Source organism: Triturus cristatus, chromosome 3_1 (assembly GCF_964204655.1).
Source record: "Triturus cristatus chromosome 3_1, aTriCri1.1, whole genome shotgun sequence".
NCBI classification, from domain to species: Eukaryota; Metazoa; Chordata; class Amphibia; order Caudata; family Salamandridae; genus Triturus; species Triturus cristatus.
Genome location: NC_140583.1, coordinates 101,184,141 through 101,200,512, shown reverse-complemented (window position 1 = coordinate 101,200,512; position 16,372 = coordinate 101,184,141). Strand labels below are relative to the sequence as shown.

Here is a 16,372-nt window from a genome sequence, read left to right as displayed (position 1 = left end):
CATAGTTTGAATCCAGTTTATGGGTGAAGAGTATTATAATTAGGTCGAGTAGATTATTTAAGTCACTAAACCTGAATGTCTAGTAACATTTGTATGATTTTTAGGCCTGCACTGGTAGATTCTGCTTGTTCCTGGCTGTGGTTGTTTGTAGTAGTTTATTGTGCACTAGGATTGCTGAGTTAGAGGGTATATTTAGGGTTTTGAAGAGAGCAGGGGATCAAGCCAGGCACTGAGGCTTCAAAAACCATCTTTTATAATCGTGCAGAAAGCAAGGTCCTATTGTATTGTCCTTACTTTTCTTACCATGAGAGAGTTCCAAATGCTGGGTTAGGAGTGACCTCACTTTCATAATTTTTTGATGGATGGCATTATTTACTAGTAGTAGTCTGAAGTCAAGGCTGCATCCAGATCCCAGCCTCTGTAGTTTTTGAATGTTGAATCTTTTAACAGATTACTTTAACTGCTTGGTGCGTGAAGCAAAGTACTTTAAAGGCGGTCCGCAGTGCCAGTGCAGAGTCAGTCATTCCTTTCAGTGCCAGGGACTACTGTTGCAATCTGCTTTTTGAAACTGAAAACATATTTTTGTTTTTAGCCATTTTCGGTGGCAGCCTAGCAGACAGCACTGCTGTGTGGTATGCAAGAGACGTCTTGTGGGGTTTCAGAAAGTTGACCTGGGAATGCATTCTGCCTGTCGCTTGCTATTGGCTTTCTGGTTTGTAACTCATGTTTTCTTACTTCCTATTTGCTGGCATTATTCGCTTTAGGCTGTCCAGCTTGAGTTCGTACCTCCCCTTGCTTAAGTTATGTTTACAGTAGTCTTACACGAACACGTTTTCTTTAATAAACAGGCCTGTAAATCTTGTTCTTGTCTGGTCACTTTTGCTGGGCATTCAAAGATTGACGTCAAATGGCAGGCTCTGTCTTCCATGGGCGCTTGTTTGTAATGCCAGGGGCCTGGCAACACCCTTTACAATAATGTTTTACATAAAACATGAAGAAAACAGAACAAGCATTGACAATGCTGTAAAAATGGTCAGCCCGACCTATTCACTTTGATTGATTTGATTTTTGACCAGCTAGAGCCCTGAGGCGGAAGCCGGGGCTACTAGACTGCAACGAATCCTCTATTGTGTTTTTAAATTGCCTATTTGCACAATCCTACACTGCTTTTAAAACTCGATCTTTTTCTCCCTGTGTAATCACAGCTAGCGTCGCTGTACCACGTGACACGAGGCCACGCCCCCCTCGCTAGCCACGCCCACTCCAGGAAGCTCTAAAGCGCTGTGCCTGCCAGAAGCCAGTGCTGACCAGCTAGAGCCCTGAGGCGGAAGCCGGGGCTACTAGACTGCAACGAATCCTCTATTGTGTTTTTAAATTGCCTATTTGCACAATCCTACACTGCTTTTAAAACTCGATCTTTTTCTCCCTGTGTAATCACAGCTAGCGTCGCTGTACCACGTGACACGAGGCCACGCCCCCCCTCGCTAGCCACGCCCACTCCAGGAAGCTCTAAAGCGCTGTGCCTGCCAGAAGCCAGTGCTGACCAGCTAGAGCCCTGAGGCGGAAGCCGGGGCTACTAGACTGCAACGAATCCTCTATTGTGTTTTTAAATTGCCTATTTGCACAATCCTACACTGCTTTTAAAACTCGATCTTTTTCTCCCTGTGTAATCACAGCTAGCGTCGCTGTACCACGTGACACGAGGCCACGCCCCCCTCGCTAGCCACGCCCACTCCAGGAAGCTCTAAAGCGCTGTGCCTGCCAGAAGCCAGTGCTGACCAGCTAGAGCCCTGAGGCGGAAGCCGGGGCTACTAGACTGCAACGAATCCTCTATTGTGTTTTTAAATTGCCTATTTGCACAATCCTACACTGCTTTTAAAACTCGATCTTTTTCTCCCTGTGTAATCACAGCTAGCGTCGCTGTACCACGTGACACGAGGCCACGCCCCCCTCGCTAGCCACGCCCACTCCAGGAAGCTCTAAAGCGCTGTGCCTGCCAGAAGCCAGTGCTGACCAGCTAGAGCCCTGAGGCGGAAGCCGGGGCTACTAGACTGCAACGAATCCTCTATTGTGTTTTTAAATTGCCTATTTGCACAATCCTACACTGCTTTTAAAACTCGATCTTTTTCTCCCTGTGTAATCACAGCTAGCGTCGCTGTACCACGTGACACGAGGCCACGCCCCCCTCGCTAGCCACGCCCACTCCTCTCTCCTCCCATAACTATGCTCACTACCCGACAGCGCAGCGGTCGAGCGCAGCGGGCACACCCTCGGCACGCCGAAGACACGCCAAAGACTAGCCCGTCTGTGCCCGTCCGTGTCAGGACGAGGCACGAGGCCGAGGCTCTCCCCCCAACAGCACCACCAAGATTGGTAAGAACGTCCTCCGCCCTGAGAGCACTGCGCCCCATCCCTAAACCGAACTGCTCTCTACTCAACCTACACATAGTCGGAACCCATGTTTGCTCGGAGTGTAAACTATCTACTGACGTCCATAAACCTTACTCCGACCCACCTAGGAGAAGCAGGAAGTGTAAAATCCTACGTTATAATGTACAGCCAACATACGTATTTTACAGTACTAACTGCAGATCACTGCCCAAGCACAAGCATGAAATTTTTAATCTCCTCACTGAAGAAAGCCCCAGTGCTATCTTCCTAACCGAGACCTGGCTACATGACAGCGCTGGCCCAGATGTTGCTATTGCCCTCCCTGACAATTATGCCATTGTCAGACTCGACAGGGAAAAACAGGTTGGGGGTGGGATTGCCATCATTTTCAACAGAGAATACAAATGCACCCTGGAACCCGTTCTAATTCCAGATTGTGAAGCGGGTCTCTTTAAAATAACCTTAAACCCCAATTTCACTATGTCAGGCCTTCTAATCTATCGTCCACCAGGTAACCCCTCTCAATGGGTATCAAGCTTCGCTAATCATATTACCCCCTATTATATGTCATCTAGCAATTTCTCTCTGCTAGGTGATCTTAACCTACACCTGGAAGATCCCACCATCCCATCATGCTATAACTTTCTGGAAGATCTTGCTGTAATGAACTTATCTATTATCAACTCCGGCCCTACCCATATTGCTGGCCACCTGTTAGACCCAATAATAACGAACGTCAGTGAACTCACGTACATTGCCACCGTCCCTTCTGGATGGTCCGACCATCACCTCATCAACTTTAGCATCTCTTTTCCACCCCCCCCTAGAGTAAAACAAAATACTATTGCTACTAATAGAAGGAACTGGAAGTCAGTCGACATAGGTGCCTTAAATGCGGCACTCAAACAAAACCCTCCTAGCTTAAACCCCAACATGGACCACGCAGCAATTGAGACGCAAAATTGGCTTACAAATGCTGCCAACAACTGTCTGCCCTCTATTCACACCAAAAGGAGTAGGCATCGTCCCCCGGCTCCATGGTTTAACGACAGCCTCAAAACTGAAAAGTCAAGATGCAAAGTATTAGAAAGAAAATGGCGTAAAAAGTACGACCCTTATGCAAAAAAATGCTACCATGAAGCCAGAAACAAATATCATACGGCGTGCACAAAGGCAAGAGCTGCCTTCGTCTCACAAACAATTATCGAAGCAACTAATATGCCCAAAACCCTCTTCTCTACAGTTAAGGAATTGGCAGGCGCAAATACTGCAGCCGCTGCACCCCCTTTAAGCACTCAACAATGTCAGGCATTAGCTTGCTTTTTTACTGAGAAAATTGACAAAATTATCTCAGACATCAACACCAAAATATCTAACGCTGACCCTCCCCTTCCCTCTAACCCCGGCCTACCTCAACCCACTGCTGCTGACAAAAACCTGCTGGAATCCTGGCCGAACCTCTCACTGGAGAATCTTAAAGGAATCCTTAAATCTGTCAAGTCTGGCTCCCCTAGGGACCCTATCCCTATTAAAATTATAAAACAATTGGATGACCAGTCCCTGAATATCATTGCCAATATTTTAAATTTGTCCTTCGACCTCGCCACTGTCCCGGCCTTATGGAAGCATGCTATGGTGACACCCCTCTTGAAGAAGCCTAATGCAAACCCAGAGATACTGGCCAATTATAGGCCTATATCTCTGCTCCCTGCTTTCTCTAAGTGCCTCGAGAGACACGTACATTCCACGCTAGCCACTTTTGCAGAAGGAAACTGTTTACTCCACCCTTCGCAATCTGGTTTCAGGGCTGGTTTCTCGACGGAGACCGCCCTGTTAGGTGTCACCGAAAATATCCGACAACTCCTTGACCAAGGCCAAACGGTAGCACTTGTGCTATTGGATCTAAGTGCGGCGTTCGATACCATCTCCCACGAAACGCTCCTTAGAGAACTACACACAAATGGCATAAGAGGAAAGGCTCTGGAATGGATTAAATCCTTTCTGGCAAACAGAACCTTTCAGATCGCATCAGCACAGGCCGAGTCAGACTCTCTACCTGCAGCTCATGGAGTGCCACAGGGGTCCATCCTGAGCCCTCTGTTTTTTAATATTTATCTAAAACCATTAGTAGAACTTGTTGAGAAGCTAGGGCTAACGCTCATGAACTACGCCGATGACACCCAAATCATTTTTTCCCTGTCTAACTCTTGTCCCCACTCCCCGTCGCTACTCAAGGAAGGACTACTAAAAATACTGAACTGGATGACAGCAAACCAGTTAAAACTGAACGGGGACAAGACGGAAATTCTGATTTTGGGAAAAGACAACGAACTCTGGAACCCCGCGCATTGGCCAGAACAGATGGGCACCCTTCCTACCCCGGTGCCCCATGCTCGTAATCTGGGCTTTTTACTAGACAACGCCTTATCCATGGATAAGCAGGCCAGCAAAGTTAGCGGATTGTGCCTCACCATAATCAGATGGTTGAGGAAAATCCTGTGGATGTTGCCTTCGTCAACACAGAAGACCGTAGTCAATGCCCTTATTACATCTAGGCTTGACTACGGCAACATCCTTTACTTAGGCGCAAATAAATCAGTCATTGGACGCCTGCAAGTGGCACAAAATGCCGCAGTCAGACTCCTATGCAAGATTCCCAGGAACGCTGGAGTCTCGAACCACCGCCGGGACCTCCATTGGCTCAGGATTGAGAACAGAGTTCGTTTCAAGGCTTTGAACTATATGTTCAAAATAAAAACTGGTGGAGCCCCAAAATACCTCCAATCCCTTGCCTGCCTCTACACACCAAAGAGAAACCTCCGGTCACAGACAGCAGTACGGTTCTGTATACCTAGGTTCAAACGTGCAAGATCAGGGGGCAGATCCTTTGCCTATCTTGGACCGACCCTATGGAACTCTCTTCCTCCAAATATTCGGAAGGAAGATAACCTCCTTAGCTTCAGAAAGCTTGTAAAGACCTGGCTATATGAACAGTAACCACTCTAAATCCCCCCTCCGTCTTTTGCCTTGTTCTTTTCTAGCTGTGTCTAGGCGCCGGGAAACCCTTCTTGGGTAGCTGTCGCGCCCTACAAATTGATAAAATAAATAAATAAATAAATATAGTGCTGAATCACCCCAAGGGGTATCTCTGCGCTTGTAACGGCCCTACTACACCGGCAGCCAGATTAAATGAGATAGGTTTTAAGGAGCTTTCTGAAGTGAGAGATGGTCATACAATCACGAAGGTGTTGTGGTAATTCATTCCAGAGACCCGGGGCCAGATATGAGAAAGCTTTGCCGCCGCTGCGTGATTTTTTTGAATTCTGGGGATAAAGAGTAAACGTTTAGATCCTGACCTAAGAGAGCGTAGAGGAGTTTAATTAGTTATTTTGCTAGAGAGATAGGACGGGCCGAGACCGTTTAATGCTTTGAAGACAATGCAGCCTATCTTAAATTTCACTCTTTTCCTCACTGGAAGCCAGTAGAGCTTTTTCAAGAGGGGCAAAGAGAGTTCTAAGCGGGGCTCCCGCAACTAGGCGGGCCGCCGTGTTCTGCACAACCTGCAACTTGTTTAAGGAAGCTTCATTGGTCGAAAGAAGCAGGGCATTACAATAATCTATTCTACTTGTGATCAAAGCCTGCATCAGTGTTTTCCTAGTCGCAGGGGAGAGTAAAGGGAAAAATTCTCCTGAGTAGACCCAAAACATAGCAGCAGGTGCCAATAGTGGAGTTGAAATGGGCATCTAGAGTAAGCTTTTGATCAATTTTGACACCAAGATTTTTGATCACTTCTTTAGGAGTAGGGGCTTTACCCAACTCCTCAGGCCACCAAGTAGGTGACCAACAAATGTTTTTTTTTTTTTTTCTTCTATTAGATGAGGCTTGTGAACTCGCCAGCTCAGCAATATACAGTTATATATAGCTAAAACGATTACGAGTAGCTCAGTAGTTTAAGTGAAAAGAAGTTGTAATAACTGCTCCGATTTACCTTTGATCGGCGCAGGCGTGACAGCCAGGTAATGCAGCCTTCTCCGTATGCCATGAACCCATTGTGAACCGAGGTTTCACTACTGACTGGCCATAATTTAAAGCACTCTGTTTGATGTGGCCTTTACAGAATACACTCCCATTAACAACACAACCCTAAATAATTTTTTGTTTTGCATAGACTATTAAATTTTCCCACTTTATGTTCAAACCCTGTACGAGATGAAAAGACTATTTAAAAAAATACAAGCTATGTTCGTTTTAGGCAAACATAATTAGCTCCTGCACACCGCTAACAGATGTTGGCATGAATACTTAATCAGGCTGGCACACACTTTTACTGCCTCACTGGCAAGGTCTTTTATTAATTAAAAAAAAGATAAAAGTATAAGGTTTCTGCAAAGGGAGACCTTAAACTATACTTCACTATCTAAGGTGTCAAAAGGACCTGCTCAAATGCACCAGGGAAAGTCCATTCATCAAACCTATTCCTTACTTCATGTCACATGTATTGCTTCTGAATAGAAACAAAATGCCCTAGTTTCAGAATATTTGGGCGTCTTTTCGTGAATTGTGTGTTCAGTTTTTCTTATTTACACAGGCACCGACCTGGCCTAATGGCATTGGAGTGCTTTACAATCAAGCCACACTACTTTATACATTTTCAGGCCTCATCTACAGACCGCTTGTAGCTCTTGTGGACCATAACAAAAATGTAGAGTGTACTTTGAGCCAGACTACTGCTAACCATTGGTTGACTTTGTGTCTCTCAATAACTTGCTTCTTATTCAGTAGCTTGACTTCCACTTCTTGTACTGCTTTGGGCAGTATCTTCTAAGCAGGAGCTTGACTGCTGTTATACCCTCAGTCGTGGCTTAATATGCATTTTCATTGCTTTTCATAAACTTTTTCTCCATTTCTATATTCAGAATCAAAATGTATCGATTTTTGCTTGCGAGTATATATTTGATCCCCTCTTCTACTCACACTACTGGTTTTCGTTTTTCATGCTTACGCAATTTTTTTTGTAGTACAAAGCTATCCATTGGAACTTTGGCATGTATTCTTCATTCAGCCTGAATACGGGAAACCGCATATACAACGCGGGCTGAGCCACACGTGCCGTTTCCCCCCAAGCGGAACAATGCTTGCCAGAACCACGCATCTGCCTTAACCACGCATCAGTGTTGAGGCAGACAGAGGTCTAGATGTCATAGTGGGAGGAGAGAGGAACAGGAAACCTGTCAGGACAGTAAGCTCGGGACATGGAGAGGTAAGTGTGACTGAGGCCGGGTTGGGAGGGGGTCGTTTTTAGGTGGTGGGGTTTGTTTTTAGGGCTCAGGCCAGGGGGGAGGCTGAAGTTTTTTGGAAGGGGGCAGGGGTTTTAGGGCTCAGGGCGGCGGGGTATTTTTCAGGGCCGGGGAAAGGGTTTTAGGGATCAGAGCCGGGGAGGGGGTTCGGGGGGGGATGTTGGGGCTTTGGTTGGGGTCGTTTTTGGCAGGGGTCAAGGTTAAGCCCTCAGGGAGAGGAAGAAGTAGTTTTAAGGGCAGGACGGGTCAGTTTTAGGGATTAGGGCAGGAGGGCTGAGATGGGGGGCAGGATTATAGGGCGGGGTAGTGGTAATTTATAACGCAAACACCTATCAATCATAACTTTAACAACAACATTTGTTTTAAAGGTGTGCTTGGTAAAGGAATGCGTGGTTAAGACGCATTTGTTGTTGCCACCACGTTGTTGAGACACGTGTGGTTTAGCCATGCGTGCTTCTGTCATACAACCCCTGAATACATGTACAGGGTAAGCTACTTTGGGCTTTCGGTTTATTTGTTTGTTTTTCAGTTGGCCTATCACACACTCTGGACTTTTCCTACACTTAATTTTTTTGGTGGACTTTGCACTGAATAACATATCATTCTTAGTTTACCTTAGAGTAGCATGACTTTTTATATGAACAGTTCTGCATGTGATTATTTAGTGACTGATTCATATCACGTGTTCACTGAAGGCACAATTCTAGGATGATTTATTTTTCTTATTTATTCTCCTATCTGCTAACCATATCGTGTGTGTATATATGTGTATATGTGTGTGTGTATATATATATATATATTCACTTAAAAAACCATAGGTTTCACACATGTTGTAGTTAGCTGGGCATTTCCCTCGTAAAAAAACCAATGAAATTCCCCCGTTATAGTTAGTGCAGGCAACTATAACTCACGCGACCGCAATCCGCTGCTGATGACGTCAGATATTACATCACTGTATTTAGACACTTATTTACCCATGTCTTCTTCCATTCATCTTTAGCTGTACATATATTTCATTTTTTTTCTTTCAGAAAGACACATATGTCATCAGTGATGTAATATCTGACGTCACCGTGCGCGCACAGTGGGCTCGTGGTGCGCTTAGCGCACCTCGCGCACACTTTACGCAGTTCGTGCTGTGCGCGCGCGGTGGGCACGGAGCGCTTCGCCCCCAAGGGTCAAATACATGTTTTTTTTTTTTGAAAAATCGCGGAGTGCGCGCACGCTGCGCAAACTTCGCAGAATTTTTTCCGTTTGGGTGGTTCGCGCAGGGTGCGCGCACTAGGCGATTTATCAGGAAAAAAAAAAATTTTTTTGCCCTTGGGGGTCCTTCTGGGACCCCCTGACCACGGCTAGGGGGGGTCAGGAACTGTCCACCCTGCCCCCTTTTCACGTTCTCCACATTTGTTTTTCACCCCCTCAGAGTGCGAGAGACAAAATGGCGGCCGACACTTCCTGGTTTCGACCGATTCGAATGTTTACTAAGATCTAACAACCAATCAGAATTGCGCTCGCGCACGGCAAGGTGCGCGCACAGATATATATATATATATATATATATATATATATATATATATATATATATTGATTTAAATGCTATTTTCTCTGGAAATACTGGGCAGATTTACACCAAACCTGCAAAAGGCACTTCATGGACCTTATGGCTACCTCTCTGCCAAATTTCACGTAATTCTGTTCAGCCGTTCGGGCTGTAGCTGCGACTAAAGTCCCTATGGAAAAATCCATGGGGAAAACGCGTTTTGGGACCCCCCCTTTGTCTCGGCCCCCGCTTGACGAATCACCCCGAGACTTTCAGGGTAGGAGCAGAGCGCCCCATTAGTTTTGAAAATTTCGCGAGGATTCGTCAATCGGCGCCAAAGTTATTCAAAATAGAATTTTGAGATTTCCTATGGAAACTCGGTCCTAACTATAACTATCTACTGGAGACCGCCAGTAGATTATATATATAATGTGTGTGTGTATATGTGTATATATATATATATATGTGTGTGTGTGTATATATGTGTGTGTATATATATGTGTGTGTATATATGTATGTATGTATGTATGTATGTATGTATGTATGTATATATACACACACACTAGGTTTTGTTAAAGGGTCGGCCATTGTTTCTTAAACACCTTGTCCTGAAGATTGTATCACATACTTGTTTGACACAGAGGCCATAACGTCGACGTTACATCCACTTCACTTCATAGCAGACTGCACTTGATGCTTAAACAGGGTATAATGGTTATTACATGGACTCCTTAAAACTGTTCAGTGGATTTCTTTGTTGACCATAGCCACCACGAATTGTACATTACTTTTTATGACTATTGGACCAGCAGGCGGGTGTTATAATTGAACCCTATGTGATTATAAATCAATCTAAGGATGATAGGATCAAAAAAATCGAAATTAAAAAAACGATTTCCGCACACATTACACAAAAAATGCATCCTCTCATGATCTATATTATATATATTTTCTGCTATATACTTTCATTAAGTAATTGTTTTTTTTTGGTTTATTATCCGCCACCATACTAGCAAAAACTTTTTTGTTAATTACTCCTTCAGGAGTCGTTTCGTGCCTGGATTCGTATGTATACTGCGCTGCTAGGGGAATATTCGATTACCCTCCTGTTCATAACAAAACCATTTAAAGGGGGCAGGTCTTTACATATTCAAGAAGCAAATCAGCAATTATTATAAGCGAAAGTAAACCAGTCATATAGTACAAAAAGCATCATTTTGGATACATAACAGGTATAGTAATCTGTATCAGGTGCATAGGATCAGTGGTTGATCAAGTGTGAATCGTGTAGTAAGAGGCAATGTGGATCTTGGTTGGGAGGGTGCTCCAGGTCCTGCCAGAGGCAGCGTTTAATGGTATAGCTTTTTAGTTCTGGCCTAGAGGCCGCTTTAGGGATATCACTACTATTTCACTGAGATGTCTATTAAAACTAAGCATTGTTTCCATGCTTGTTTAAGTACACCTGTGTGTTACAAAGTATCTGTACCGTTCTATTTAAAATATTGCTGTTTTTTTAATGCAACATTTTAGTTAAAAGCATATGGCTGTACATTTAGGAATCTGTATGCTTTGTATGAAATGAGAAAAAACAACTATCTTATGAGCTTCCAAGGGCTTTGTCAATGCTTGTTACGAATTTGGGGATGTCATATCTTAGGTGTATGATTGTTGATGCTCAGGGCGTTTTGATTCCCAGGAGGTGTATGGTATTCTGATGTTTATTCTTGTAGGTGTTATGCAGTCTTTTAAATGCCGTATGGTCAAGGAGGAGGCTAATCCAGGTTTTTTACTCTATGCCAGCAGTGCTTAACTTTTGTGGACCCACCTTTGACTCACTTCTGGTATCTGAGAACACTGGTTATGCAATTTTAATGATTTGCACCTCAAAACAATACTCAGAAATAAGTGTACACCAAGAGCGATGCACCAATTAGGACCTAATTAATTCACAAACATAATGGAAAATGGAAATTTGATGGGAAGGGTGGAGCATTTCAAAATGTTGTTTCTTTTCTAAAAGGTGAAGCGATGTGCTTTGACTCTGGCATATGACTTTGTCTATTTTACTCCTAATGCACTACGTTCTTTTTGTCGGTGCTTCCTAGTGCCTTATTGGAGGTGACCAGTTGTCCATACTAGATTCTGTTTGCTGTTCTTGTGCTGCTCTCACTAATAAAGCAAGATAAGGAAACCAACTTATTTTCTAGCTTCCACTTCCCAGCTCCTCCTTTGCATTCACAGAGCACTTTATATATTAAATGTTGCTTTATTGTATGTGTGTACTTATCAGTGTCGGAATATCTAATTTTCTGAACCATAGTGAACCCCCTCGAGTTTTTGAGGACCGCAGGTTAAGAACTTCTGTTCAATCGCATATGGAAAGAGCATTCTTACGGTTGTCTCTCTGTACACACTGTTAATCGTCCCTTCCCATCAGCGTGCTCTCGCGCAGTGGCCTGTTCTCTGCTGTGCAGTTTGCAGGAGCCAGCCTTGCAGTGTTCTCCAACTTCTCCAACTTTTTCTTTAGTGAGAGCTACTTCTCATCAGTAAAAACATTGTAAGCCACTGAAGGGTAAACGACTCGTGCCACCCCCATGCCAAGCTTCATTGACTTTAAACCTATTGTCAATCGAGCCAGATACCATGGTTTCAAAAAATGCTATGACTAGTGGCACTATGACAGGGCTGCCATGAGTGTTAATGAGAACGTGGTCTTTGAGGATGTATGAAAATGCAAGCGTAGATTTGTGTATGGGTGGCTGAGAGTCTGTTGTATGTAATTTTGTCACTGTTACATGTATAACACTGACATTTTTAATAAATGGGAGAAATTTAAAGAACAGAAAAATGTTCTGCAAAAGTTTCATTATATGGAACATTTTTCTGCCTCTTAAATTTCTCCCATTCAAAAAAAAAAAGACAATTTTTCAGATATACGTATGGCAGCGTGTCTACTGGCCACTGGCAGCAAGAGGCCTGCTGTTTGTAAATACGACACTTTGGAATGGGAGAAAATGAAAATTGAAAGTTAATTTAATCATTAAGGTTACTTCATTTTCTCCCCTGTAAAAGCATGCAGAATCATCATATAGTTCTCTTGCTCGAATATTAAGTTCACAAGGAATTTTATTTAGGAGTTAAATACCGCAGTGCTTCATTTCTTCACCTCTGTGCCCCAGCCCTATTCTGGGTCTGAAATCTGACAGAGCACTGCTCAGTATCCGGCCCTGCTATCTGCAGCTTGATGATAATGTAAAATAACCACAGCCTTCCCCTAACCTTAAAGGGACAGTGTGCCCTGTGCTTATTAAAAATGAACTCAAGGCTGTGAGCTACTCTGAAGGTGTCTGGAAGCTACTGGTAGCTCGTGATCCTAGTTGCAGACTCCTTCTAGATGATAATACCATGCAACCAGTTAGGAGACACCTTCTAGATGTTAATGCAGATAAAATGTATTTCTAGTTGGTCGTGAGAGCTCCTATTTTATGATCTTGAAGTGGGAACGCCCCCCCACCCAATCCATTTCGTGCATCTCCGTTTATTCGAATTTGCATACATCTCAAGTGCATAAGTAAATAGGCCTAGTTTAGTAAATTACCCATGTCACCTGCATCTCTTCAGAGCTCTCAGCCAAGGACGGCTTCCGTGAGAAAGGGAACCTGTAATTTGCGGATATGTGTTTGATGGCCCGCCGCACCCTTCATGTCCCGAATCCTGTAATTTGAATCCGCAGCCATCCGAATCCTGCCCTACAATTATACCTACAGGCCTCCGCTTGAACGGCTGTGGGAACAAGGCGACCTGTTGTGTTAACCGGAGCGGAGGAAACGGCGAGGCTCGGAGACGCTTGGCCGTCACCTCCTAGGTCTCACCTGCAGGTGTGCGGCCCTTGGACCTCTGGCACTTATTCTGAACAAATGTAGATTTTCATTCCAAGGTAAAAACGACTAGATTTCCTGGTGGCTTCTTCCAATCGAAATAACTCCATCACTGGAGCTAGAAGATGTGGTTTTTCATCTGAGCGCTGCAGGGTGTCAGCCACAGACCTGGGCTGCCTCCCTCGGGAATAAAATGTTGTCTTCTGCGCGTGCGCTTGGCGATTCCTACAATACTGTTCTGCTTGCAAGTGCCCCTATCATTAAAGGGGATATGCAGGCAAGAGGAAAGAAATTATTCTTTGGCCAGTCTTGCATCATTAAGATCGCCAACAGTGGGTGTTAGTGGTCATTCCTTTCTTGCGAGGGTTTTGAGAAGTCCTGTGACATCTTTCCCCAGACCTGTATTGCTAATTATTCAGTGGATTACCCTGGCAAGGGATGCTCAGTGTTTGGAAATGTTGGTGCGTCCTAGGCTGCTAGCGCCCCCTCCAACAGATGCTCGGGGGTTAATGTTGCCAGATTTTTAGACCCGTCCCAAGCCCAAAGCCACCCCAATATAAGCCCAAACAGACCAGTTTCAGCCCCAAAAACAGCCCAAACTCGCAACTCTCAAATTATGCAGAAATAGTCATCAGAAACCACTTAAAGGATAAATCTTAATTCTATTCAATATACAGATAGTGGAAGGGGGTTAACTGGGCACCTGTGTTAATGCTACTCTTTTTCATGACCCTTCACCTCTGTGATATTGCAACTTGTAACAGGCACTGCGAAAGCTACAATAGTAGAAAACACAGATAGAGAAAACCAAAAATAGTATTATGTGCCAATTACTGCTCCCTCTAATTTGTATTTCAAGCAACTCCCAAAGGTAATGCCTAGTAGCCCCCCTTTACCCCATAGCCCTCAAGCCCCCTCCCTCCTTCCCGAATGGAGTCTGACAACCTCCACTTCTATTTCATCCACCGCATATTTGTCAACATTTGGAAACCAATAAGAGGGAGATTCAGAGACGAACCCATGTTAAAATAATTACTCTTTTAACTTGTATTTTGTATGGGGGGGTACTTTAAGGGGTAATTACGTAAAATAGTACACTTTTTAGCTTCCAAAATGTGCAGTGTTCTGCCTAAATTGAATAATAATACCACCTATGGGACAGGATATGGCGGCAGCAGCAGTGTGCGCCTCCCGCACACAGAACAGGTAACACACAGACAGTAGCACAGCAACCTTCACTTATTTATTTGAGATTATTATATAGCAATAGCTAGATCCAAAGTTATCAGAACACTTTACAACAGCAAATGTTCACATGAAAGATAACCAGTCTATACAGAACATCTGATTCAGAGTGCTTTACTTATCATATTGCACTCATTCCTACTCTTACTATAAATGAACTTACTTCAATTTGTGCTTCTACATGCTGCGGCCAGGCCCCACGAGTCGACGGCTACAGCAGCACAGGGCTGCACCACCTGGCCGGGTCTGACAGTCTGAGACCCGAGAGAAAAGTGACAGTGCATAGCTGCTGAGGTTTCAGATTGCTTATGTGTGATATTTTCATAATTTCAGTGTAATTATGAGTGACATTCAACGACTATGAGTGACCCTTTCTCGCGAGCAAAAATCAAGCAACGAAGATAAGTGAAACGTATATAACAAATTACAGCCATTTCATCAACGAGATACTCTATGAAGATCTTAAAACTATTGCATAGCACCAGAAATGGAAAGGCACTATTCAACATGAAAACAGACTGCATATAGTTGCCACGGTTTAAGAGTGCTTATGTGTGACATTTTCAAGGTTTCATGACATTCAACTGTTAAATGTTTGACACTGAGTGACACTTTTTTTGCGAGCAAAATCAAGAAATTAAGTTCATGTAAACTGATAAACATAAGAAATGACACTCATTTAAGCAAGGACAAGCTATGAAAAGAAAATGAAACTGATGCAAATCACCTGATCCTACTGACAAACAAGTGTATACCCACAATCTATTCCTACATTATTTTTCACTTGTGATCACCACTGCTGCTTTCAGAACCACCAAGAAATTGCACTGACAGTGTAAAACTGCCAGGCCATGACTGGGTTACAAAGGGCAAATGCTAGCAGCAGTAGAACTTAAGTTTACACAGTGTGCTATGTGTGCCTCACCGTGATAGGAAACCAGTCGATTAGTTTATTTTGCCTATGCCCTTCTAAAAATGATTGCAGCAATGACATCCTAGGACCCGGCAGGACTTGTAAAAAAAATTAAAATGTCTGATCCTGTCTGGTGTTAGACACGTGCAGAGTCATGAGAACACTGAAAGGAGCTTGCACTGCCAACAATTACCGGCCGCATAACAGTGACTGATTTACAAAACAAAGGCAGAGAATATATTACTTCACTTACTATTTGCTGCAATTCAAAGCTGGCGAGCGTGGCAATTCATAACGGGCTGCTTATGGCTGCAATGAGGACTCAGAGTTAAGTCACAGGCTGCCCCAGTCTGGAGTGGGACTCTTGAAGTCCGTTGCAGGGTTGGTGGTCACACTGTCACTCACTTTGTCTCAGTATTTTCCATGACGAAGAGACAGTGACAGTATGACTGTGACATGATTGTGCGATCCGGACGCCAGTCGTCACCCTGCTTAGTGCGCTGCGCGCGCCGTGACTGCATGTTCTACGCGTAAGTAGCTCATACAAAGCTGGGGGGTGCAATCTGGATGTGACGCTCTGTTGAACCCAAAATAAAATGAGTACTACATAAACCAGAATGAACAAACACCTTGGACTGAACCAGCTAGCTACGCGTGCATGGTCCTCAGAAAAGTGAGAGCTCTGCTCCCAAAATCTGTTCTCGATATTGACCCAGACCCCACTAAATCAGAGGACTCCCCTGCCGTCATTAGAAAATGTACTGTGCCTGGCCACTCCTAACGCTTCTTATCAGCTAATTTTCTCTAGTCCTAGTGTGGCTGCGCTCCTCGTGGAAGAGCAGAGTGCTGTCACTCACAATGCACTTGGCCAATGTTGGAAGTGGGCGGACCCACTGTACAGTGTTGTACGCTGTAGGAGATGGTAGGAAAATGTGAACAACCCAAGAGTCCAATGATTAAAGGGGGTGGCTGAAAATAACTATAAAGCCAGACCAAAAAATGGCTTCATTTATATACCGCTATTAAAACTGTAAGCTACACAGTAAACCATTACCACGAATTGCCTACCAACAATGTATGTTAATGCCTGCCAGGTGTATGTTCCTAT

The 16,372-nt window shown here is 44.1% G+C and overlaps 1 protein-coding gene across 4 annotated transcripts in view; it reads left to right on the top strand.

Moving 5' to 3' along the window:
- The window catches only part of LDLRAD3 (low density lipoprotein receptor class A domain containing 3), a 475,190-nt gene that overhangs the window by 86,500 nt on the left and 372,318 nt on the right, over positions 1 to 16,372 (top strand). The window lies entirely within an intron of this gene.